Source organism: Bos grunniens, chromosome 10 (assembly GCF_055505025.1).
Source record: "Bos grunniens cultivar Pamir isolate PY7600 chromosome 10, Bosgru_T2T1.0, whole genome shotgun sequence".
Lineage (NCBI taxonomy): Eukaryota > Metazoa > Chordata > Mammalia > Artiodactyla > Bovidae > Bos > Bos grunniens.
In genome coordinates, this window is record NC_141174.1 from 19691954 (window position 1) to 19719657 (window position 27704).

At 43.8% G+C, this 27704-nt stretch overlaps 1 protein-coding gene and 1 long non-coding RNA gene across 23 annotated transcripts in view; both read right to left on the reverse strand.

The window, feature by feature from the left end:
* RGS6 (regulator of G protein signaling 6) overlaps positions 1-27704 on the reverse strand; it is a 611989-nt gene that overhangs the window by 359399 nt on the left and 224886 nt on the right. The gene's annotated exons all lie outside the window — the stretch shown is intronic.
* On the reverse strand, positions 1789-20238 carry LOC147364062 (uncharacterized). The gene is made up of 3 exons (XR_015134071.1): positions 18095-20238; positions 17625-17745; positions 1789-2963 (listed from the first exon to the last, which is right to left on the reverse strand). It is a non-coding gene; the product is annotated as an uncharacterized LOC147364062 (long non-coding RNA).

The window sequence follows — 27704 nt, forward strand, 5'->3', positions numbered from 1 at the left end:
TGGAATTCTCCAGGCAAGAATAGTGGAGTGGGTTGCCATTTCCTTCTCCAGCAGACCATGTTTGGTCAGATTCGTCCATCTTGGGTGGTGCTGCACGACATAGCTTGTAGCTTCATTGAGATATGCAAGCCCCCTCACCAAGACAAGGCTGTGATCCATGCAGGAGGACATAGCCCTTACATTATCACAAGTATAATTATTTATTATAAATAGCTAAATTTTAACAAACAATAAACACAAGTTGTAAAAATATTTCAATGCAGCTCTTGAAAGAAACAACAAACTAGAACTTAGTGAGATCTACAACTTCTCAGGTAGGACGAGTCAGGAACAAATGGCCTCTGGGGATACCCTATTCCCAGGACCTGGACAGATTGAGGAAAAAGAGGGCTTCCCTGTTAGAGGAGGTTGGGCTGTAGGGGTGGAGGAAGCATTTTGAGGTATCACAAGTGTGGGCTCCATCATGGAGGCTGTGAATTAGCAATTCCTAAGAGCCTTATCTTATTTTTCCAGAGCCCCCACCCCCACCCCATCTTGGCAGGGGAGTCATTTTACAGCACCTGATAGGCATCAGCAAAGCTGGGGTTGATCTGTTTCCTTCAGTCCCTGAGCTGAAAGACAGAGGGAGAAGTCTTAAGATACAGGAGTGTCCTCTGGGGGATACTGATTTGTTTGGTGATTTAGCTCAAGACAGGAGACAGAGGTCTGGGCCGTATCTCAGAGCAGGCAGGGATGGGTATCAGAGACAGTTCAGTGTGTAAGGTGCTGGCTGCAGGGGCCATATCTGGAGTTACTTTGTGATTGGAAAAATGAATGAAAGAAAATGGTCCACCTCCCTACGTCCATCCTGAGTTGCGTTTTTCAGTGAGTGTGACAGAATTACCAGTAGACTATCCAGAAGCAGTGGCTGAATCAGTGAGAGATTGGGGAGGAAATGGACTAGCACCTGTGAGGGGTGGCTGTTGAGGTCCAGTGCTCCCTGATGGGACACAAAGACTGCGGGACTAGGAGAGAGGCTTAGCCACTCTCCATGAAGGACTAAAGGCACATAGCTGGCCTGGTCAATGATGAAAGCCCTGAGAATATATTTTCATATTCTTTTAATACCCAGGGATAGATGCTAAGACAATGGAAGGAAGTACCTGAAGGCTTCTCTTAGTAATCTCCATGTGATTGTCTCTTACACTGACAACGAAGCCACTATTCAAACAATTATGAGCTCATAAGAGTCATTTAGGGATCACCTTTTTATTTAGAAATGAGAAAACAGGATCTGAGGGATCCTTATATGCCCACGGTCAACTATTTTATGTTGCACTAATGGGCAAAACTAGAATGCAGACTAAAAATCTTGCAATTTTTTAAATCTATCCCTCTGTCATTTGGCTCAGCTTTCCCTGAGCCTAGACAAAGTTAAAGCTGATTCCTAATGAGTCTTCCCCCCAATCTCTTGTTGAATTGGCATCAGGCCCCCTCTGGGGGTCTTTTCAGCACCTGCTCCTCTGCCCCTGCACAAGCCATCAGCTTACCCTGCTCACACAAGCCCTTCCAACCTCCCTGCTTTCAGACACTCTGTTTATTACCTTTGACCTGGGCTGAAGAATAGAACAGACCAGGTAGAAAGCTATACCTACACCTACCTTACAATGCATAATCCCAGTCTTACATAAATTTCTAAGAGAAATGAGTGCCTTTGTCCACTGAAAGATATGCTCAGGGATATTCATAGCAGTTCTATTCCAAAGCACCAAAAATTGGAAACAATTCAAATTTCCATCGACAGGTGAATAAATAAGCAAATTGTTCTTTATTCATTCGATGGATTGTAGACAGAATTTCAAGAGAGAAAATACTGATAAATACAGCAACACTGAAAAGTCTCATAAATATTCTTTTGAGGGGAAGAAGCCAGACACAAAAGAGTACATATTACATGAGTTCATTTAGTGACGTTCAGGAATAAGAATAGGCCAAATTAATCAGTGGTGATGGAAGTCAGAATAATGGTTACATTGGGGAGATAGTGACAGAAAAAGGAGCACAAGGCAGTCGATCTAGGGTGGTGGGAAGCTCTATACCTTGACACAAAAGAAGCTTATATACGGAGGTATGCGTGTCTGTGTGTGTCTGTGTATGTATGTGTGTAGAAGTTCACTATGACAGAAAAGATTAGTGCACTTTATATTTTCAGCCTTTTCTGTCTTACAATGCTCTCGGTAAATTTTCAGGCAGATTCAGTTTCATTAACTCATCACCGTTCACAGCCCTAAATTGGCTCTTTCCCAGCCTTCTCCCCCTATTTCTTCGCATCTGAATTCTCAGCAGACTTCAGGCTTACTCTTGGCACTTTTTTGGCTGCAAAGACAGAGAAAAGTCTGGCATGTGGGTAAAGGCATGCTAGTGAAACAGAACACAGAACAGTTGTTTCATGGTCATGTCCTCAACCGGCTCCATGTGCTGACTGGAATTCTGCACCCTTTTGGTGGCATCTGTTTTTGTGGTCTTTCCCTCTCACTCTGAAAGTAACTCAGGAACAGGTCTGCAGGTCCATCCTCAGCAACCTAAGTTAAGGAGCAGCACGCCATTCTCCCCTTCTTGCACAGACTGCCAACACGCAGGGAAGCTTGCCTGTCATCTCTCCCCATGGTGGGTGGAAGGAGAGACAATGTATCACATTCCTGAGGTCCTCAAATGTGGGTCTACAAAAGGGATGTTTCCCCACCACCCAAGCACACTGCTCGAAATAACTGATTTATCTGGCAGCTATAGATCATTAAAGTCCACTTCATTCTAACTAAGGTGTAAATTAGAAGAATCTGCACAGTGACTTGGGGTCCACATGAGATGTACCACTTGGAATTTATTGTCTTTGTTTTCAACAGAAAGTTCCCTCCACTGGATTCCATGTCCTTCCAATTAGTCCTAAGATGTGGACGAGGAGGAACAGGAGCCTTGGCAGTAACCTAGGGGAGCAAGGACGGACTTCTGTTAATGATATTTCATGACCTCAAGATACAGAGACGTTCAGCCAAATCCCACGCATTGAAAGTTTGTTCATTATCAGATTTAAAAAGAGTGGGGACCAGCATTTCCCATCTTCCTTAGCCAGTCTCATTAACTCCTGTCTTTCATGGATCGTGCCAGAAAACAACTTTCTCACTTCACCCCCCTCTACACTTCTACAGAGTTCATTTGTCACTTGCTAGCCACCAGGCAACCCAGCAACTCCTCAGCACAGTCCCCAACCCCAAGGAACCCCGGACCCAGTCTTGCTAACTGAGCATGCATTTAACATTTGCACAGTTCTTTGTTTCATCCTAGACTACTGCCTCCTAGGAGAGTTTATACTTTGCTAAACCAATATCAAATCATCTCCATTCCACTCAAACTTGAGAGGAATGTGCCTTATTTCATCTTTGTACTTCCCACAGAGTCAGCTTAGTCCCAAGCCTAGATCATAACATGCACTCAGTAAAATTTTGTTGAATGAATGCATGTATGCCTAAACAAACGAAGCCAGTCATGTAGATATAACAGGTTACAACACTCCTCCCTTTGCCTCTATTTTTTTAAAAAGTTGATTATTGACATAGAGGCCATGAAATATAATTATGACTGAAAATTTTAAAAAAGCATAGTCTGTTCAGAGACACCCTCTCTTGCCTTCTTTTGCTTCCTCTTTCCTGTGTTGGGACAATGCAGATGCCAAGAGTTCTAGGTACATGATATGAAAATGGCACAGAATAAAAGGATTATCCAGGGTTTGGAGAGGATGGTGTGGTGGTGGTGGTGGAGGGGGGTACTTTTGGTTAAAGTAGAGAAATTGCCAGGAAAACATTTAGTAATTGCAATAGTTAAAAAAAAAAAAAAAAAGCTCTGCTTTATGGAAGGCAATTCCACGACACACAGCACAGTCAGAGTATCTTGAACAGCTCCAGGCAGGATAGATCAACCCCTCACTCTGTTCCCCAGACAGAAGACCTGCCTGGGAGCCCTTCTGCCTCCTTCCCTGCCTGGGCAGCATGGCATGTCCTGTATTCCTTTCTGTTTTCTATCCAGTGAGTAAATGCAATAGGGTCCAGTTAATGTGCAAGGGTCTCTGCAAAGGCCTTCAACAAAACTGCCATCTCGGGATGTCACTGTGCCCCTCTGACTCACAGCCATGCCATCACCTGGTGGATCAGCTCTGATGAGTGAGTGGTCACCTAAGTTGTGTCCAGGTGACAAGTTGCTCCCGATCTTCAGGTGGTAGGGAGGCTCCTGGGCTGCAGGAGGGGTGAGGAATAGGACAGAAGCCTTAGCAAACAGTCCTACATCCTGACCAGGTCCACTTCAGGCTTAGCTAGATAATGAGATGGAGACAGGTATTTCCCCAAGAGTTAGGTTCTAGGGGATATTCTGAGGGTTTATTTGTTGTTTTGTTTTTTCCCTGAGACCCTCTTCTCAAGTTTATGCCTAAAACCATCCTTGAGCTTCCGTGCCTTATGGCTGGGAGGCAGAGAGCTTGTTCCCAAGAATGATGGGATACCAGAGCATCTGGTTCTGTACCAGGCTGCTTAACAGTCCTGCCTGGTCTTCTGTCCATCGGGAGCACCTGGGACTGAGGCACAACAGAAGGGAGGAGTCACCGTACTGACTGCCCCCACTGCACACTTGGTGCAGGTAAGGGGCCTGCCGGTGTACTCTATACACAGCCTAAGAGACTGGGGCCCTAGGACAGTAAAAGCATATTTTTTCTTCCAGGTAGCCTGGGTATCTTCTCAAATCACATGTGCATGGGAAATTCCAGCAGCTGAGAGTATAAAAGGGAGAGGTATAAAGTGCTGTTGCTGCTACTACTGCTGCTAAGTTGCTTCGGTCGTGTCCGACTCTGTGCAACCCCATAGACGGCAGCCCACCAGGCTCTCCCATCCCTGGGATTCTCCAGGCAAGAACACCAGAGTGGGTTGCCATTTGTGCTGTATAAAGGTCTAAAGCTAAGCGCTGAAAAACTGATGCTTTTCAACTGCGATGCTGAAGAAGACTCTTGAGATTCCCCCGTACTGCAAGGAAATCAAACCAGTCAATCCTAAAGGAAATCAATCCTGAATACTCATTGGAACGACTGATGTTAAAGCTGAAACTCCAATACTTTGGCCACCTGATGCGAAGAGCTGACTCATTGGAAAAGACCCTGATGCTGGGAAAGATTGAAGGCAGGAGGAGAAGGGGATGACAGAGGATGAGATGGTTGGATAGCATCACCAACTCAATGGACATGAGTTTGAGCAAGCTCTGTGAGTTGGTGATGAACGGGGAAGCCTGGCGTGCTGCAGTCCATGGGGTTGCAAAGAGTGGGACGTGACTGAGTGACTGACCTGACTGAACTGATAAAGTGCTGTTGAAGAAGAAATGAGTTTTGCTTTTCTTTTAGAGCCACGTCCCTAACAAAGATGCTTCTATTGAATTAGCATATCGAGAGGAGTAGGTAAGAGGTTGTCCATAGGTTTTGATTTCAAGACTCTCAGGTTCCTTTTAAATTTGAGTATTTTTGAACAAAATTCATGCAAGACCCAAAGCCCAGATGACCAGCCCCTGTTGAAATGCCCATCACTGGTTCAAGGCATGAGGTGATGGAGAAGAATGGAAAAACGTGCCACGTCACAATGTTGTCTCTCCTTGGACATGCTTTTCATTTGAGAGGCTCGTTGGCAAGTCTAAATATGAAGGCAGCATTATGATGCCAAAACACTGGGACTCAACAGAAAACAATTCTGTCACCGAGACAGGCTATGGCATAGGTTTGCCTGGGCCGGAAAACGGGATCCCAGAGGAAAAGGAGTTGTGCCCTTTCATGCTCATTTCAGGAAGTCTCCCGGACCCCTGAGCATGTCTCCTGAGTACTTTCGCACTACTGACATTCTGAGCTCAAAAACTCTTTGTTGTGGGGGACTGCCCTGTACATTGTAGAATGTTAGCCACATGCCTGGAGCTACCCACTAGATACCAGCAGTACCCCCTCCCCTCAGTTGTGACAATAAATATTGCTAAGTGTCCCTTAGTGTAACCAGGAAGGGTAATTTTGATTTTATGCTGGATCTGCTTCTTCGACTTTAACATTCCTTTTGCAGCTTTTGTTCCTGTGGGCGTACCTGATGGCCTGCCTCAGGGAGTGACCTGAGCCGCCCACCTGTGAAGGACTGCACAGAAGTGAAACGAATACAGAGCCCTGCCTGAGGCTTGCCGTTCTAGGGGACATCTGCAAGGATTGAACACTCTTTGTACTTTATTTCCTGGGCCTCCCTGGTGGCTCAGATGGTAAAGAATCTGCCTGCGATGCAGGAGACTCGGGTTCGATCCCTGGGTTGGGAAGATCTCCTGGAGAAAGGAACAGCTACCCACTCCAGGGGTTGCAAAGAGGTGGACTTGACTGAGTGACTTTCACTTCACTTCACTGTTTCCTTATCTCCCCCTCATCTCTGATCCATAAAAGAACCTGGCAACTAGGCCCTGACAAGATGGTTCTTTTGAGGCACTAGCCTGCCATCTTCTCCGTCAGCCAGCTCCGGAACGAAGTCCCTTTCTCATCCCAACACCTTGTCTCGTATTTATTAGCCTGTCTAGCGGCAAGTAGAAAGAGCTTGGAATTGGTGACACTAGGAGGCCAGGATCACCCCTGGTTGAAAACCACTGCTTGAGAGCAAGAAAGGCCTCAGGTAAGGTGAGAGTGGGGAAGCAGCAATGTCATTATAGCTCAGCCTACTTTATTTTTCTGGAGAAGCAGGCACCATCACCTAACTAATGATGAGTTTGCTTCCTCTTTGGCTCTGCCCACTAGGTGGTCAAGTTCTCCATTGCTGTGACTCAGCGAGTCACTGCGGTAATGCCAGTGCCTGGCACACAGGTGGCACTCAATAAATATTCACCAAGCATCTGAAAGGGATTCTACAACAGCACGAGAGCTAATGCCACACTGCTAACTTTTCAGCTACTTCAAAAGCTGATGTTTTCAAGTCACAGTGGGTAATAGCGGTAAAATACCAGAAGGGAGTCAGCAGGGCACCTCCTGAGTTATGTCCATAAATGCTGGGGAATCCCTCAGTGCCATGGTGTTCAAGCTGTAGGTTGCCTCCCATTGGTAGGTCATGAAATCAGCTGTGTAGGTCACAAGCAGCATTCTTCTCAGGGGAATAGAATGGAACAGAATGCAATGCACCAAAGTGTATCACATATACTAAGAGTGTTTCATGAAGTATTTGCATACATGTACATGTATGTGTGTATATAACACATAACATAGAATTTTGTAAGTTTTTTCGATGTGGACCATTTTTAAAGTCTTTGTTGAGTTTGTTACAATATTGCTTCTGTTTTATGTTTTGATTTTTTGGCCCTGAAGCATGTGTGATCTTAGGTCCCTGTCCAGGGATCAAACCCACACCCCCTGCACTGAAAGTGAAAGTCTTAACCAGTGGACCATCAGAGAAGTCCCTAGAATATTATATAGACAGCACATGCATGTAAGTGTGTGAGTTCTTCATGATACAAAAATAAACTTTAAAAACCACAACCTAATTTTTATAGTCCCCCAAACAGTAACTAAATACCATTCACTAAGCCTCAAGGGTGTTGTAAGGATAAGATAACATTTGTAAAATATGTTGGCTTCCTCCCCTGGAAGCATTACTAGCTTACAGAGAAGAACTATGACATCACTGCAAAAGGACTGCTGAGTGAGGTTCTATGGAAATCTAAAAGAGTTCAGACCCATTTTAAATCATCACAGTTCTTGATTTTTGCAAACTCGCATAGCCCATTAGGAAGGGAATGAAATTGACTTCATTGAAAGCTCCACCCTGCCAATGAGTCATTTTTGTATCCCTGAGCAGCCTGAATCTTTGTAAAACTTCCACATTTAAGTGAGTTACCCAGACCCAGAATCAAAGTACAAAGAATGAGAGAATGGTCATGAGGCATGGGTAGGCTCATCAAGTCCACAGTAGTGGAACGTGAATAAGACCCTGGCTCCTGGAGCCAGATGACCTGAATTAGAATCCCAAGAGATGCTGGGCAGTATTTAACTTCTCTGTGCCTCAGTTTCTGCCTCAGAAAAATGGTATAAAGATAGTCCACATCTTATAAGCTTGTTGTTTAAGGATTAAATGAGAAATGCCCATATAGCACTGTTAATAATTCAATTTTCGATAAAAACTTAGGTTACATGAACTCACATTATGTGGGTACTGTTTACTGTTTCCCCTTCTCTGCCACTAACATAAAAACAATGAAGCCAAGATGGGCTATTAGGCTATGAAGCCTTATCATAAAAACCAGAGGACACAAGTTTCCTTCTCCTCTTGTTTCTGAAAGAGACATCTCACCCATAAAAACAAAATCTCCATATATCTCCATATATCACCCCCAAGATATTTTAGGTCAGAGGTGAAGGAAAGTTCAAATGTGATAAAACCTTTATCACAATGGTACTTAATCTCCCTAACACTGTGACGCATCCCCCATTCCCTGGTGTTGGGAAACATGATCTATTGTTAGTGTAGAGCAACTACAGAAAGCCTCAAATAATCTTTTCTCTACCACTAGGCTAGTGGTTCCTGTATATTACATTTTTCTGCTTGAATTTTTACAATAGATGTCATCCCTCTCTACAATAATTGGCTGAAAAGAAAGAAGAGAAGCTGAAAGAATTTGTGTGTTCATGCATGTGTGCAAATGCACAGCTGTCCATGTGTGTGCACAAATTCTTTCAGCTTCCTTTTTCTTCAGCACATGTGTATGGGAAGGCATGGAAATGTGTGAGTGTGTATATATACACACATGCGTGTATATTCATGCACATGTATGTGCCTACATAGTGTGTCTAAGAAAAATAATGAGGCTTAGACATGCTGGCATTTTAATAATTTAGTTCTAGGAATAATGTAAGCCAATAAGCAAAAACTGCCTGGATTTCTTAAAATGTATAAATATAAAAAATTCTGATGAAGCTTTAAAAGATTGACTCTGCATAATCCAATGACAGCTATTCACATATACATCCAATAAACTCATCCATCTCATGGATATTTTGCATCTCCAGATCCATAGAGAAAAAAAATAGTAAATCTCTAATGAACACTTTAGAGACTGATCTCTGGGAGCCTTTGTCTACCTGTCACAGGCAGAAGAGATTATTCTTGATTGGACTATTCTCTGTACTAGGAATGAATGAATAAATAGATGAATATATAAATAATTGTACCTTTAAAGAAAGATACATTTTATCATTTTAAGTTCTATATTTAAGTTAAATAAATCAATGTTGGCCTAAAGAAATTAAAGATAATCAAGGGAAAATAAGACAATGGAATTAAGAGAAATGAAAATTTATATTCTTACATCTGCATCTTTTTATCTTTCAGCTTCCATGGGGATTTTGCAAAAGAGTGGCTTCCTCACCCATTCATGGATGCAAAGGCAATCTTAACCCATTAACTTTGGTGCTACTGGGAAGTGAAGGAGGCAGTTGGAAAAAAAAAAAAAAAGATGGAAAGAAGGGAAAGAGAGGAAAATTATATGGCAAATGCAAATTTCCAGTGTCTTGTAACTGGTGATTTCTAAAAATTCTCCACAAGGGTTTCACTCATGTCACTTTTTAAGATCTACCTTGATCTTTTATACTAAATAATTTGGATAATGAGATCATTCTGGTATGCTATTTGTAAGAAGGGGATGTATTAGAGGTGCACAGAGTTCTGCAATTACAAACAACCCTCAAACCTCTGGTTTAATACTAATAAAGGGTGGTTTCTAGTACATATACCAATCTAAGATGGCTCTTCCCAGGGGCAACTCTCCTGGGTGGCTCTCCTCTGAGCTACAAGGCAGGAACCCATGCTCCTTCCTGCTAATGGCTCTGTCATCTCCTGGGACAGTGTTTCTCAAAGTTACTGTGCATAGGTATCACCTGGGGACCTTATTAAAATGCACATTCTCAATCTCTCACCTGGATACTCTGTGTCTACAAACAGAGGAAGAAAAAGAGAAAGAGTAAATGATGGTGCAGGCAGGTATTTATCCCTTCTATCAACACCTCATTGGCCAGTCTCAGTCACATGGCCACACCTAACTACAAGGGAGCTTGGGTAATGTAAATCAGCTCTGTGTTCAGGAGGAAAAACAGTGTTATTAACAGTTAGCCACTATCTGCCACAGTAAGAAGAGAAGTAACAAACTAAAGAGATTTCAAACATCTAAATCATTCATCCTTTCTATTTGCAAGCTCAAATCAGATTTGTTCAGGAGCAAAAGGCACAAGCCCCCTAAATAAGTCATTGTTTCTGTTGAAACACTGAAGTCTCAAATCTAAAACATTCACTGTATATTCTTAAAGCTGTCATAAACCAATTTACCTTACCCATGAATTTCTTAAGCAAGTCATAAGGGACTGTCTAAAGTTTTCTTCTCTAGAGATTGGATAAGTAGATTTTCTTCTTAGAAAATATATGTATTGAAAGTGAAGTCGCTCAGTCATGTCCAACTGTTTGCAACCCCATGGACTGCAACTAGCTACCAGGCTCCTCTGTCCATGGGATTTTCCAGGCAAGAATATTGGAGTGGGTTGCAATATCCTTCTCCAGGTGAGCGGTCTCCCATGTTGTAGGCAGATGCTTTACCATCTGAGCCACCAGGGAAGTCCTAATATATGTATTGTATGATGTTAAAACATACAGCAGAATGTTCACCCCTTGAATCCCAAAAAGGTATTCCTGACCCTTATGTCATCACCCTACCAGAAGAATCAATTCAGAAAGATTAATGTGTTCTCCAAACTAAAGGGAGAGGGAGGGAAGAGGCTAAGAACCTACAAAAAATTTGCTTAGTGATTGGATTCCACTTTATGCAAAGAATAACAGCTTCTCAAAAGATAATGGTTAATGTATACCAATTTTACTTCCTGTGTTGGTGATACTACTGATTCAAAAGTAACTGTGATGTAGCAGTGGGGGATGGGAAGCCTTTTTGTTGCCTGTGAAATCTCCTGTGAGAAATTTACTGTGAAATCTCACAGTAAAATCTCCTGTGAGAAAAGCGGAGCAAGATTTGGAGATCATTTAGCCGTGAGAGGGTAGAGAAGCAAATTAACTATGAACATGATCTTAAAACCAAACCATCTTTGAGCAAGAGGGGCCCCTGCGCGGGGCCCCACACTCTACAGGTCTCTACTCTGGCTCTTTCTCCTCTCAGGACAAGGAACCCAAGGTTCCAAAGGCCTTGGGTCCTAGCAGACTTCTGTGTCCTCCTTGTAGGTCAGCACTGCCCAAGAGAAATGTTAAGGGAGCCACAACATGAGCCACATACACACTTTTTAAGTTGTAAGTAGCCACATTAGAAAATAAAAAAGAAACAGGAAGTGACTTCCCTGGTGGTCCAGTGGTTAAGAACCCACCCTGCCGTGAGGGGGAGGTGGGCTCGATCCCTGGTCAGGGAACTAACATCCCACATGCTGTGGAGCAACTAAGCCAGTGCAGCAAAAACTACTGAAGCCCACGCCCTCTGGAGCCCTTATGCTCCAACTAAGAGAGTCCATGGGCCACAACGAAAGATCTGCATGATGCAATGAAGATCCCACATGCCGCAACTAAGACCTAATACAACCAAACAAATAAAAATAAATATATTTTAAAAATCTACTTAGTATATTAAAAAAGAAATGGGCAAAATTATTAAATAATACTTGATATAATTTATAATTATTAATAACAATATATTTTATCCCAACATCTGCAAAATATCATTTTAACATGTAGCCAATATAATGATATTAAAGAGATATTTTACATTCTTCACTTTTCATGATCAGTCCAGTGTGTGTTTCCGTGTATAGCACATGTCAGCCAGCACTCCATGGTCACATGTTGGGGACTGTGTCTGGCAGCAAGCCCCAGACCAGGCTCTGGGTCACAGGCCCTGGAATCCCTCACAGGATCCCTTGTCCACTCCCAGGGCCACCTTTCCAGACCTTATTATCTGAGGTCTGAGGGGAACCACAGAATAGCTGTTTGAAGAGGGTGTGGGTGGAGCTCCAATATGTATCCTGGGTGCCATGCATGTGTGCTGGGCACTGCACAATGAAGGAGGGCAGGGGTGCAAAAAGAAGGGGAGAAGGATTCAGGTTGGAGCTGGTTCTCCCCAGCTCTGCCATCTGCTGAACGAAGAAACTGTCCCGTCTACTACTGGCTCTTTGTATACAGAAAACTGTAGATCACATCACTGCTAGACCCTCTAACAGGGCTTAGACACTGGCACAGGGAAAACTGGCTGCATTCCCTTTCTGTACGTCACCAATATTCTATATGGTGAAAGAGCTCAATAAGGGTTGGCTATTAACAAGAGAAGTGATATTCAAGCTCTATGTGCTGGTTCTGCTATACTGATTATTAAGTTATTAAAATACGTCTTTAATAGTAATTGTCCTGAGCTCTCTCAGAGTCCTCTATTATTGCACTCAGAATCCCCCCAAATCCCCCTCCCTAGAATCCCCCCTAAAAATCTCCCCACTATCCAGCAACTGATGGGTGAACACTAGGCACAGCCAGGCTCTTCCAGGCAGCTGCTCCTGAGGCCAGAGCCACTGATCAACATCCCTACTGTATGTGTTGTGCTCAGGCATGTCTGACTCTTTGCAACCCCATGGACTGTAGCCTGCCAGACTCCTCTGTCTATGGAATTTTCCAGGCAAGAATACTATAGGGGGTGCCACTTCCTATTCCAGGTGATTTTCCCAACCCAGGGATCAAACCCACGTCTCTTGCATCTCCTGCGTTGGCAAGTGAATTCTTTACCACTAGTGCCGCCTGGGAATTCCTGCTATATAGGCTGCTCGTTATTCTAAGCATCACCCCTAACTATTTAACATTAGCTACTGTATTTTGTGATTCATGGGGTCGCAAAGAGTCAGACACAACTGAGCAACTGAACTGTATTTTGCATATTCTAACCCACTCTTTCTTGTGATGATGTTTAGTTTACCCACAATAAGCAAATGGTCCTTATTTCTATTGACTATTAAATAAGGGTTCTGTTCTACTGCTGATATGTCCCAAAGTTTTGTTAGTTTGGGTGCAGGGGAAAGATGAATAGAGGAAATCAGAGGTATCATCTGACAGTCAGTGAATTCTCCTCTGCAGAGTACTCTTATGTAGAAGGACAGATATAATTAACACAAAATTACTGTTCAGTGTTCAGACAGCATAGAAGACAGAGTCTAGGATGGCCTTCAATAATCCCTGCCTCTTGGTATTCATACGCTCATGTAATGCCCTCCCCAAGTGTAGACAGGACCTATGACTTGCTGCTAACCAACAGAATATGACAAAGGTGATGGGCTGTCACTTCTGTGACTACATTATATCAAATTGTAACTCCTGTTATGCTAGCAGACTCCCTTCCTTGCTGCCTTTGATGAGCCAAGTTGCCATGATGGGGAGGACCATTTGGTGAAGAATCAGGGTGGTCTCTGGCCCACAGCCAGCTAGGACTTGAGGGACTTCAGTCCAACAGTCCAAAGGGAGCTACATCCTGCTAACAACTATGTAAATGAGTTTAAATGTGGCTCATCCCCAGGCAAGCTTTTAGACATGACCTTGGTCCTGGACAATGCCTTGATGAGGACCTCATGAGACCCTTCTGAAGCAGAGGACTCAGCTAAGACATGCCCAGACTCCTGACCAACAGATACTGTCAGATCACAAGTGTGTGTGATCTGCATCTGTGTTTGTGGTACTTTGTTATAAATACATAGCTAACAAAGTTAGCAAATATGTTTTGGTTGAAATGTATAAAAATGCATGTATACATACATATTAATATATACACATGCAAGTGTGTGCATGTATAGAAAATGTTTAGAGTAAGAAAATCTCAAGAGGTATTACCTTGAGAGAAAGAGACCAAGATTCAGAGGGAGAAAAAGAAGTTATACAAGCACTGTGTTTGTATAACTTTTTGTATTATTTTAGCTTTGTTGCTGTGTTCATGTTTCATTTTCATAAATTAAAAAAAAATCTAGCTTAAATGTACAATAGATTTGAGACCATTTTGTTACAAGAAACACAGTGTGTCCAAGAAAATACTCTGATTTTTAGAATGTTAATCCTGTGTTTCTAACCAGGATCAGATTGTTAAGGCAATAAAACATGAGTCCACTAGGTCTGATGCACTAACTTTGCAAGAAAGGGCCCCTTGAGGGTCTAGCCCTGTCGTCTCACAGGTAGGAACTCTGGTGGGGTGGGGACTAGGTGTGCGGTATTAAGAAACTCAAGCTGAGCTGGGGAGGAGATGCTAGGATTCACCTCTTGCTTTATCAGACAGTGCTTTTAACCCCTCCTTGCACCTCCAAACTTCCCCTCAAAGAACAAGTAGTAGAAACTACAAACATTCTCCCTTTAAAACGAATTCTCCCTTCAAAAATGACTTATTCATTTGAAATGTGCCAGGGGGGCTGGTAAGGAATTGAAAGAAGTTAAATTACTGTATCTAGAGCTGTGCCCAATATTTGAAATACCACCTGGCAAAAACCCACACAAAATCATTTGATTTGATAAACAAATGAATGAAGAAGAATTAAATCAGCCCAACTACCAGTCCTCTAATATTGCCACCAAAAATGAGGTAGGAAAAAACATTCACAGTAAATTGAGAACCCATGACAAAGAAGAACACAGAATGTCGGGGGTCTGGAGGGTGGCTGCTGTGCCCACCATCTGTGTGATATCCGCCAAGATTCACGGGTCTAAGTCTCTTCGACAAATGGCGCTGGGAAAACTGGACAGCCACATGTAAAAAATGAAATTAGATCATTCTTCAACTCCATACACAAAAGTAAGCTCAAAAGAGATTAAAGATCTAAACGTGAGAACAGATACTAAAACTCCTAGGGGAAAACATAGGCAGAATACTCTCTGACATAAACCACAGCAACATCTCTTTCGATCCAGCTCCCAGAATAATGGAAATAAAAACAAAAATAAAATTAACAGGTCTATAGAATAGTGCATTTTTTCCCCTGACAGCATTTTCAAATTGTGAGATAGACTCATAGCTACCAATCAGTTTTGACCTCAAACCTTAAGAATGGGTTTATGCTTCCTTAACATTTCTCAAAACCCCCTCCGTGTTTGGTCTATTTCTGAAGTCTGTCACAGACAGGTTTCCATAACGCCCTTGGCTGGTTAGTGTCACCATATAGTGAAATCTTTCCCATTCAGACAATCCCCGAATTGGTCAACTCCTGAGTGTGTGAAAAGCCTTAACTCCCTGCTTTCTCTCTTCCGTATACATTTACTAATCTGTATTCAGGAGTAACATTGAGGAAATACATACACAGAGAAAAGAGCTCACAAGTACGACAAATGACTGGAAGCCTTTGAATTCCACTCGCCTACATGTCTCTGAAAGTAAGAAATACTGTAAGAGAGAGAGCAAACTACAATAGAAGTGGAGATTCTGACAGCAGGAAGATAATGGGAGGAAGTTCTGACCATCAGTTAAAAACCAGTAAGGTACGGTGGGGTCTGACTGCCTTCCTGCCTATCTTTCAAAAAAGAGGCTAGATGGAGGAGTGGTTTGAAGGGACTTGCACAGAAAACACAAATCTTAAAACATTCAGATTAGTTACTGTTCATTAACCTAGGATCTCTTCAAATATGCTAAGGAGTTTGGATACATTCACTAATATATATGGAGTTTATACAAAGAGGTTTTGTACAATGTTTGACAAATTCACATCAGGGCCTTATTACACTAAGCATAGCAGAAACTGCCAGAAAGGGTTTTATTTTCCAATATAACAGCACATCAACAGTCGACAGGCCCATTTCGGGGTTGTAGAGTCCCAGAGACTGAGGCAAAATGAGGAGTGATTGCGAGCATACCGGCCACCAGGAAGAGCCCACGCCGGTGGTGGCTGGCAGCCTGGCCTCCAACACACGGCTCAGCCCAGTGCAGTTGTTCTTTTCAGCGGTATTTTCAGAAAATGAAGGGCTGGCATTTGTAAACATGCTGCCTGGGTGGAAAGATGCCCATGCACTAAGAAAGCTGTAAAAACCCATGCAGGACACTGTGCCAGAACAAACCACGAGACCACAACAAATGAAAGCAGGGCCCCGAAGGATACCCGGCAACACTCTTAAATCATGAGTGCCCAGAAGGCTATTGGCTGTAAAGCAGAACACTTACAGCTGAGGTGCTAGGAGACCATCCTGCTCACCACAGGTGAGGCCAGACTGAAAAAAACTACACGAGTCCTCATGGTGAGGCAACCCCCAAACTGCTTTCCTGCTCCTCATACTGTTCTCCATGAGTGAATCTACCCATTAGGTCGATGTCCTTCCAACACCATCCTTGCATCTCCAGGTTGGAGAATCACGTGTAATGGGATTCTTCCTCACCTGAGCCTGACTCATGTTCTTGGCTCAGTGGGCAATGCAAGGCGAGCGCCCTGGCTTCTCCGTAGCATGTTCCTGGCTCCTTGTCAGAACTCACAAAGTATGAATTGGGCTTCCCTGGTGGCTCAGATGGTAAAGAATCTGCCTGCAATGCAGGACACCCGAATTCAGTCTCTGGGTCAGGAAGATCCCCTAGAGAAGGGAATGGCAACCCACTCCAGTGTTCTTGCCTGGAGAATCCCATGGACACAGGAGCCTGGTGGGCTACAGTCCATGGGGTTGCAAGAGTCAGACACGACTGAGTGACTAACACTATCACTGAAGTAGGTGCCCCTTAACAGAACACGTGTACCTAGGAGATCTTACCTTCCTGGTTCCACCCCAGCCCTAGCTGGCTGCTCACACCCTGTCCTCTTCGCTGTGTGCTAAGTCGCTTCAGTCATGTCTGACTCTCTGCGACCCCATGGACTGTAGCCTTCCAGGCTCCTCTGTCCATGGGGTTCTCCAGATAAGAATACTGGAGTGGGCTGCCACGCCCTCCCCCAGGCCTGTCCTCTTTAGACATATGCAAGTATACCTCATATTTACATTGTCTTTTGGAGAAGGAAATGGCAACCCACTCCAGTGTCCTTGCCTGGAGAATCCCATGGACAGAGGTACCTGGCAGGTTGCAGTCCATGGGGTCACAGAGAGTCAGCACGACTGAGTGACTAACACACATACACACACACACATTGTCTTTACCAGTAGAAAATAAATAACAGTCACAGCCACACACCACCTCATCAGGGCTGTTGGAAAACAACTTCAAACATGCTGCCTTTGTTAAAATTCTGGAATAAAAGATGGTTACAAATTGAAGTCATTACTTATTCAAAATGTACCTCTACTGCTTAAGAGGTATCACTATTTGTCTCAAGACAACAAAAAGAGGAAAGAAGGAAGGTGAAATGGAGGAAGGAAAAGAGGAAAGGGATGAAGAAGGAATGGAGGGAAGGAGGGTTAAGTCATGAAATGCCCCACCTCTGATCAAAGAGCCCTGGGTTTCAGTCCCATAACTGCACCATGCCACTTGGTAACTGTGAGCTACTTGCTGAGTCAAACTGAACTGAGGTTTGGTCTCCTCATCTATAAAATGGAACAACATTCCTCTGTCCAATGGTTGTGTTAGAGATTTGAGGAGCTGATCACTCCAGGTACCTGACACACAGAAGGTCTCCAGCAATGAATTCCAGGTCCTGTTCTCTCCTTCCAGGTCCTGTTCTCTCCTTCCTCTCTCCTTTTCTGCACCCTCCCCCCGGGGGGCTGCTCAGACCAGAGGCTGCAGGGAACATCCAGAGAGATGCAGGATGAAATATTCCATCTGTTTCACTTGATACAAGGAGCAAAACAAACCACCTGCAAATCAAAGACTTAGTTTTCTTTTTATGACCCCAGAGCAGTACCCTTCTAAAACTCTGTGCCCAGAGACTGATAACATCTTCCCTCTCAAATCTCTTTGCTTAAAAGAATACAAAATGCTACAAATGAAAAGGCAGGCAAGGAGACATAGGGGAGGGCAGGTGTGATCAATCAGCTTGCTGGTTAGAACAGATCTTTTTTTTTTTTCTTACCTAAAACCTTCTTAGGTGACCAATTACTAACACATGGAATATTTTCATCTTATTTACCTTCTGCTGTGCACCTCTTCTGCTAGTAGCAGTATTGTTAGTCGTCCAGTTGTGCCTGTCTCTTTGCGATCCCATGGACAGAGGAGCCTACCAGTGGGATTTCCCAGGCAAGAATACTGGGGTGGGTAGCCATTTCCTCATCTAGGGGATCTTCCCGACCCAGGGATCAAACTTGGGTCTCTCACACTGCAGGCAGATTCTTTACTGTCTGAGCCACCAGGGAATTTCCTTCCTCCTGTTTCTCCCCTGGAAAAGAGTAATCGCCCATGTCTCAAATAGTACTTTAGCAGAAACAATCTCTTCCCTTAGCTTCACGGGAGGGATCTCAAAGCTTCTACAGTTGCAGTTTTGTTTAAACCCAAATCTCTCGCCTGGGTTTTCCCCAAGATCTCCAGCTTTCTGGTCATTACTATTCAAGCATTTATTTTTAATGGCTCAAACAAAACCCTCACCAGTCTCACATACTTGCAGGGATCCAGAGTCCTCTTGGAAATTCTGTGGATTCCTGGTGGGTTTACAGTCTCTGCCATCTCTTGACTTTGATTTGTGGGTCCCATTAAATTTCACCTGCATTTTATCTCTTGTCATCATTCTCTTTTGCCACCTCAAACGAACTCTAGCATAAAAATCCACTGGAGTTTTTACTTACCAAGAAACAAGTCCCTGGTATGTACACTAGACTTTTGTGGAGGTTTGGGGGGAGTATAGTGAACAGAGGTTACAGAATAGCAAATCTTAGTATTATATTAATAATATTAGGCATTACTGTTCCTTGCTGTCCTGTCCCCTGCCTGAGGGACCACCTCCTGGCTGAGCTCTCTGTCCGCTGCTCCAGACATCATGTCACCCAGACCCACATTCTCATCATAAGTCATCCCTCTTCTCTCCACTCCCCAGAACTCATTAAATTCTTCAACTTCATTTTGCAGAGTAATTCAGCCTTATGTCTATTCTGCAGCATCCTTCCAGACAACACTGCAGGGAATGGAGGCAGAACAGCGTCTACCCCTTTCACACTCCAGAAAGTCCATCAATGATATTTACCTAAATAACAAATTGAAATAAATCCAGTCCTTCCTTCCAATGAGTAACAGAATGTTCCAATGAGTAACAGAAGAGCAATCACTTCTTCTTCCCCACATAACGTTTTCCCCTTTCTACTGCACTCATTCGGCATTTTCCGCCAGTTAATGTCTGTTTACAACATCAAGTGCATACAAGGTTTTATGGGCTGGACTGTAGTCACAGTTTTGATTCTTGAGATTTTGATAAAGAATTCATGTCACTCAAATTTCATAGCGGAATTCTGCTCTGCTATTAATGTTGCCCTTGAGTATATTATAGAAACACAGTGGAATAGATGAGAGAAAGAACAGAAGAGATGAAGTGATTTGAAGTCAAATACCCTGGATAGAACCTCTTACTTCCCATGGGTTTACCATAGAACTGAAGAACAAGAGGAAAACAAAACAGAAGCCCCATCATACAGTGGAAAAAATAACTCACATTTCATTTTCCTCATTCATTATCCAGCCCTCTAGTCGGTGGATATGGTCAAACAGTTTAATTCAAAGCTGACCACAAACACAGTTCTAGGTGGAAGGCATCACTGCACAGCACTCCTGTAGTTTTGCTATGGTTGGAGGCAGAGGACCCAGAATGACAGGCAGAAACCTGATAGAAACAGAATATTTCAGTAATGACTTCATCACAGTGTTTTTTTCTGAGCCCCCAGTCCATGGCATCTGGGTGGAAGATCCCATTTGGCCTCCTTCAAGACGCCTTGGGGTCAGAATGGAAAGAAACAAGCAAAATTCACATAGACTCTTTCATTGTCCACTGTGATACTTACAAAACTTCCATTAACAAGTAAAGGTCTACATCTATTACCATCCCCTCCCCTTTTATTTTACATGTTCTCATCCTTGGATCCTGCAAAGGCTGCAAAGTAGGTGGTTCATATTTGTTCTCTAGGGCTGCCATTACAAAATACCACAGACGGAGTGGCTTAAACAATGAAAACAGATTTTTCACAGCTTTGGAGACTGCAAATCTGAGATCAAGGTGTCAGCAGGTTGGGTTTCTTTGGAGGCGTCTCCTCTCTCCTTGGGCTTCCCTGGTAGCTCAGCTGGTTAAAAATCCACCTGTAATGCAATGCAGGAGACCACAGTTCAATTCCTGGGTCGGGAAGAGCCACTGGAGAAGGGATAAGCTACCCACTCCAGAACTCTTGGGCCTTCCTGGTGGCTCAGCTGGTAAAGAATCCGCCTGCAATGTGGGAGACCTGGATTCAGTCCCTGGCTTGGGAAGATCCCCTGGAGAAAGGAATGGCTACCCATTCCAGTATTCTGGCCTGGAGAATTCCTATAGTCCATGGGGTTGCAAAGAGTCAGACATGACTGAGTGACTTTCACTAACTCACTCCTCTCTACTTGGCTACGGCTGCCTTCTCACTGAGTCCTCAAATGTCCTTTCCTCTTATAAGGACACCAGTTAGATTGGATTAGGGCTTGTCATAACTTAATCACCTCTTCCACGGCCCTCCAAATGCAGTCACATGCTGAGGTACTGGGGGTTAGGACTTCAACATATGAATTCGGTGGAACACAAATCAACTATAACAGTAGCCAAGGTCAATAATTCACTGGCAAGTCTTTCTCTACCCAACACCACCTCCATCCATCCTTGCCACACACAATGAAACGACAGGAATCATTTGTAAAACAGCAGTTCTCTCTTATGGCATTTGATGACTCTCCTATATATTTATGCACTTCCAATTTCATAGGTTGCTTTGATAATCAAAGAGAAAAGAAATAGCTATAATTCTGCCTTTATTAAAGCACACTGGGTTTGTTAAAATCAGTTCTATTCTTGTACCTGAATTCAGTGTGCTCTGAGGCATAATATAGGTATTCCTAGTTACCCAGGGAGGTGGTACAGACTATACCTAAGCTTTTGATTCAATTGAACATTTGTCATTTATTAACACCTACTATTTCCCAGACATCATTGAGCTCTGATTCAAAGTAGGTCTTAGTGCTTACCCACGAGTTGGTTCATAATTTAATGGGTAAAAGACATATACATAAAGAACTAAACCTACTTCATAAGATAAAAAATAATTTTACAAAGTGCTTTAAATTGAAATTTAAAATTTGAAATTAGCAAGATCGGCCATCTTTGCAGACATGCAAAGTTCCAAGTTGGCGATACGTGGTCATTTTAATGATGTCATCCTTCAACCTTGCCTCATCACTAGGAGAATGCTGATTTCTCCCCATTTATTTTTGTTGCCCTCAAGCAAGCACTGCATGCTTGAGGATGCAATAAGTACCCTGGTGAGAACCACACTTTGGAGAACAGGGAGGAACTTTTTTCTGTTCTAATGTATTGAGTTTATCATTGGGGGTCCTAGAAAATATATCACAGGCTATATGCTGAGGACGGAAAACATCATAAAACCCACACTAGTAGGTCACCTGGCAGAACCGACATAGGATGGGGAAATTCGAGGCAACTGGATTCCACGTATCTGATATAGGAAACCACCTCATTCAAAGATTGCCTCTATCAACAAATAGCCAAGAAGGGTTGTGCTTTGTAATTCATATGAAATTATAACAATAATAGCAGATAATATTTATTGAAAGTTGACTCTGGACATGGCACTTTATGTATATTAGCTTATTTATCTTATTTATCTTCTAATCAACCAGGCAGGTGCTATTATTGTGCCCATTGCTCAGATGAAATAAAAATCAGAGCGATTAATACACCTAAGGTCACAGAGGCACAACAGGGCAGAGCTGGGATTCAAACCCTAGCAGCCTGGCTCCAGAGCCTTCAGTCTTCCACGACATTCCATGGGATGTTCCAAATGTGCTGTACTGTGTAGCACATCATAGCTTCCCAAACTAGCTCTCACATATTAGTACTTGTTTGCCATTTGGTAAACAAATTCACCCAGTAGTTCATTGGCTGCTATTTTCACTGCTCTGGTATAAAAGGAGTGCATGCTTACAGAAATTATCTTAAATCACTGCTTTATTTCACTGAGTAATTCTAGTGATGGAATAACAGGAGTCAAGAGATGAACATAATTTGGGGCATATGGTGGGTGGAGGAGGGGGCACCTGGATCTTGAAATACCTCTTAAGATAGCCTGTAATTAATTACCTAAGTAATTACCTAAGTGTAAGATCCTGAAAAAGAAAGTCTCCAAAAAGACTCGGTGTTATGGGTTGAATGGTGTTTCCCCCCGCTAGTTTGTATGTTAAAGTGCTAAAGCCCCAGTTCCCCACAACGTGACCATATTGAGAGGTAAGGTCTTTCTAGGGTAAGTCAATATAAATGAGGTCATTAGGATGAACTCTAGTGCAGTAGGACTAGAGTCCTTATAAGAAGAGGAAATTTGGACAGAGACACACACACACAGAGGGAAGACAATGAGAAGATGGCCATTAACAAGCCAAGTGGAGCGATCTGGAACATATCCTTCTCTCATGGCCCACAGAAGGAACCAACTGTGCCAAGACCTGGATCTCAGACAACCAGCCCCCAAAAGTGTGAGAAAAGCAATTCCTGTCATTTAAGCCACCCAATCTGTGGGATTTGGCTGTGGCAGCCCTAGGAAGCTAATACACTAGTCAAGAGATTATTCTGTCCTTGGGGGGCACCAGGCCTCAGAGGAAGCAATAGAATGGATGAAAGAATGGTAGTCCTGCATCTGAACATTCAGTCATGTCATTTCATTTTCTCTTCACAACAGCCAACATTTAAGTATTATTATCCCCACCTACACATGACTGCCAAGTACATATTCCTAAAATATTTCTTTCAGCATGTTGCCCACCTGGCCAAACACCTCCAGCAGCTCCCCCATTGTCTTGAGGCAAAAGCCCAAAATCTTACCAAGGGGTCCTGAAAACTCCCTTGTCATTTTTAAGCTACTGAACAGGCAACATCGTCCTGCAGGCGCACACAGGCGTCGTGGTGAAGGAAAGTTGGGCAGTCATCTTCCAGAACAAGGAGGAAATTCTACGCCCTCACAGACCACCCGTGCTGCCAAGGGACAAGGAGCAAGATTTTCTACACAAGAGACTGTCCCTAGTTTCAAGCGGGTAACATACACATCTGGTAAACAAAAGATTCTCAGACTTCTAATGCTTTCAAATCCTGAGCTACATCCCAGTTTCTATTCGGACAAATATCCAGCCTTCTCATATCAAATCTTTGGCTTCGAGTTGCCAGAAGTCCATTTATAGGTGAAGATTGATATGGTGCAGTACTTGGGAAAATTGCATTTTCTTTCCTGTCTAGACATGTGTTCAAATGATCTTTCTTCTAAGGAATCCGGAAACAGCTTTAGAGATATTACCTAATTCAACACGTCCTACACGAGAGCTGAAGGGTGTTTTACCAGGCTGGTTTGGGAGAGGAAATTACTTTCACAAGACAACCAAGAACATCACCTTTCCTGCGAGTCCTAATGACTACCCTGGTCATTACAACAGACTAAGAGCAACCTTTTTATCCTGAACTCCCTTGGTTCCAAGTTGATTTTTCTCTGTCTCTGTCTTGGATGACATAAGAACTCCAGTTTTTGTTGTCCTACAGGCTCAGCTTTGAGCCTGGAGATAAATGAAGAGCCCCATCACCCAGCCAGAAGGCAGACTCTTGGAGGCAGCCTCGCTGTCTGTCAGAGGAGCCAGCCCAAGGTGAGCACGACAAGCAAGCTGCAGTCATGTCCTCTGAGCACAGTTTGGGACACAGCCCACACCACCTCCCAGTGTCCAAGCTCCTTTTTTTTTTTTTTTTTTTAAATCTTTATTTGCCATATATCAAAATGAATCTGCCACAGGTATACATGTGTTCCCCATCCTGAACCCTGACCTTTTCTTGCAGGAACTGCAGATCCATCTTATTTACTAGCGAATTGTCAATCCGCCCCATCCTCGCATCACTCTAATCCTTAGCAGCCACATCCTGTCCCTGTCCACTGCATACCCAATCTAATGAGCAAACATTCTCCCTGCTGTCCCCGCTACCGCCTAATTAGACCTCCAGGGTGACAAGGCTCTTACCCATCACCAGTCCATTTTTAAGCCCCCCGATCCACCAACATGCACTGCTCTCCTTGACGGCCAGTCCCTCCAACCACAGATTCACAAGCCTGCCTGCACGCTGGAATTATCCATGGAGATGATAAAAGTCCTGAAACCCAGGCTGCCCCCAGACAATTATATGAGAATTTCCAGGAGTGAAACCCAAGCATCAGCATTTCTGTAACGGTCCCCACGTGTGGCTACTCTGCAGTCAAGTCTGAGAACAATGGCTCTAGGCCATTTCCCCAGTGGAACCATTTCCTCACTGGTACAGAGCTGAGGTCTCAGCATGGCACACGGCTGCACCCAGGTAGGTAATGACAAGCATCAGAAAGTAACACCAAAGCCAGGGAATGAATAAAATTGGTCCCCAGCCATTGCAGAAGATGGGACGATCCAGACAGCTGATATTAGAGGAGGAAATTGCCAGTTGCTGGGCATTTGCTGCTGTGCTATTGAAAGTGGGTCAGAGCCTCATGTTATATTCAAAAAATGGCATGTAGTGCATCATAATTGGTAATCAGAAAACCCATCATAAACTTACAGGATCCAAACCACTCATAATTAAGGTTGGAGACTAGAGTCAACCTCTGTCACAGCCCAGCTCATTACACTGCGTCTGATGACACCCTGGGGACAAGTCACTTCTCCTGAAATGACACAACTGCATTGAGGAATCACATACAGTATCACTAATGTGCCACGTGGGTGGTTAGTTCTGGAAGATCATATCCTGGGCAGGAGATTGACTGAGATGACCTTTAAGTGCTGAGAAGTCTTTGATTTCAGGTGACAAGCCCTGAGGGTTCTAGAGAATGCTAGGAAGAAAATGAATGAGCTGCAGTCTGCTTGGGCCACTCCTCTGCTCTGCAGAGTGAAGCCAGGAGGAACAGAATGCCCTGCTGTTCAGACAATGTCACAGGTTGGATCTGACATCACTGCAAGACATGAGCTGACCAGAGACAATCATTCTGGTTCCAGAAAGCCGGGGGTGTGACTCCAAGTGACAGCCAGGAAGACAGTGTGGGTGAGAAGAGCACTTGTGCTCCAAAGGGAATAATTTGTTTCTCTGCCTTGCTTCCTGGCTTCCCAGAAAGCCAACAATGAAGGCTGCAGAGTGAACTGTGCCATGTAGAGATGTTTACCTGCCTCTGATCACCGTCCTAGGGAAGCTCAAATTCACTTAGGGCTTTTGTTAGTTTCTACCGCCAAGGGCTGTGTCACCTCTCCTAGGCTTGTGGAGCACCCCTGAGAAGTGTTTTTCTCATTGTGCTGCTTGGTAACTTGGTCATGCCCTTGTAACTCCTCAAGGTTCCCCTGCAACAACCAGCTTCATCAGGGAACACCAACGGAGAAGGGATACGAGGTCCTCCCACTTACTGGGAAAATAGCCATCACAGCAAACAACGTAACAGTTGGTGACAGGCATTTGCAAAAATAAATAAGTAAATAAAATAAGGCAGGCAGAAGGAACAGCTATTTAGAAAGGAAAGATTCAGAAACTTCAGTTAGCCGGGATGGAATTGATTACAAATGGCTCTCATGTCAGTTGGCTGGAGTCTGATGCCAAGGCCAAAGTCAGATATCAGATTCCTCACACAGTACTATGGAGATCAAACTTCATGAACACAAACTACTCCCCTCATCCCCATCAAACGGTTCCCCCAATGTCTTGTTGATAACAAGAGGGATAGACTGGGAAAACGGTTAAGTCTGCTTCTCAAAAGTGAGTCAGCATACAGTGCATAAGGCTCCAGTGAAAAGGAGATAAGCCACTTCACACCCCATTATTCTTGCTTTAGGCCAGGCCCAGGCCTCCTTCTTTATGTCACTAGGGTTTAAACTTGTGGCCCCAGGGAATGCCAAGAGGGAAGGCCCTGTAACCCAGCCCATTCTACACCAGAGGCTTCCAAAGTAAAAGTGTTAGTCACTCAGTCATGTCCAACTCTTTGCGACCCCATGGACTGTAGCCCACCAGGCTCCTCTGTAGGTAGAAGCCTCCAGGCAAGAATACTAGGGCGGGTAGCCATTCCCTTTTCCCGGGGATCTTCCCAACCCAGGGATCAAATCTGGGTCTCCTGCATTGCAGGTTCATTCTTTACTGTCTGAGCCACCAGGGAAGCCCTCTGCTCCAAAAACAACCCTCAGAGGCTGGTTTAGGGGGACCAACTGGATTTCAATAAGGTGTCATTTTCCCATAGACCATGTTGCTATTTGGGATGGGATAATGTCTTACTGTTGGGGACTGTCTTAATCTTTTCAGCTCATTTATAGCTCTAATCCCTACCTGTAAAATGCTAGCAGAGGGACTTCCCTGGTGGTCCAACAGTTAAGACTTCCAATGCAGGAGGTACAGGTTTGACCCCTGGTTGGGGAACTAAGATCCCACATGCCTCACAGCCAAAAAACCAAAACATGGAACAGAAGCAATGTTGTAACAAATTCAATAGAGACTTTTAAAATGGTCCATGTCAAAAGAAATCTTTTTAAAAAAAAACTTTAAAGAACTTTTTAAAATGCTACTAGAGTTTCTAGTCATTCAGCTCAGTTCAGTCACTCAGTCGTGTCTGACTTTTTGTGACCCCATGAACCACAGCACGCCAGGCCTCCCTATCCATCACCAACTCCCGGAGTTTACTCAAACTCATGTCCATTGAGTCGGTGACGCCATCCAACTATCCCATCCTCTGTCATCCCCTTCTCCTCCTGCCTTCAATCTTTCCCAGCATCAGGGTCTTTTCAAATGAGTCAGCTCTTTGCACCAGGTGGCCAAAGTATTGGAGTTTCAGTTTCAAAATCAGTCCTTCCAGTGAACACCCAGGACTGATCTGCTTTAGGATGGACTGGTTGGATCTCCATGCAGTCCAAGGGACTCTCAAGAGTCTTCTCCAACACCACAGTTCAAAAGCATCAATTCTTCAGCGCTCAGCTTTCTTCACAGTCCAACTCTCACATCCACACATGACTACTGGAAAAACCATAGCCTTGACTAGACAGACCTTTGTTGACAAAGTAATATCTCTGCTTTTTAATATGCTGTCTAGGTCAGTCATAATTTTCCTTCCAAGGATTAAGCGTCTTTTAATTTCATGGCTGCAATCCTAGTCATTAGAGAAACCTAAATATGCCTCCTTTCTGAAAGACCCAGGGTAAGGGTGTCAATAATGTCCAGGGAGAGAACACTTGAAAGAGCATCTCTACATGTGTGTATCTTATTTGTGCATGGTTTCTGCTAAAACTTCCTTCAGGCAAGTGTTATTAGTTTATAAAACAATGGAATGCTGGCCATTGCTCCTCATGAAATCAGAGATCCCACCAAGAACTGATCCAGGTGGTTACCTAGCAACAGCTCCAATATGGCAGCTAGCTGTAATAACTGCTCTGGGGCTTCCCTGGTGGACTCAGTGGTAAATAATCTGCCTACCACAGCCTGAGACTCAGGTTCAGCTCCTGGATCGGGAAGATCCCCTGGAGAAGGAAATGGCAACCCATTCTAGTATTCT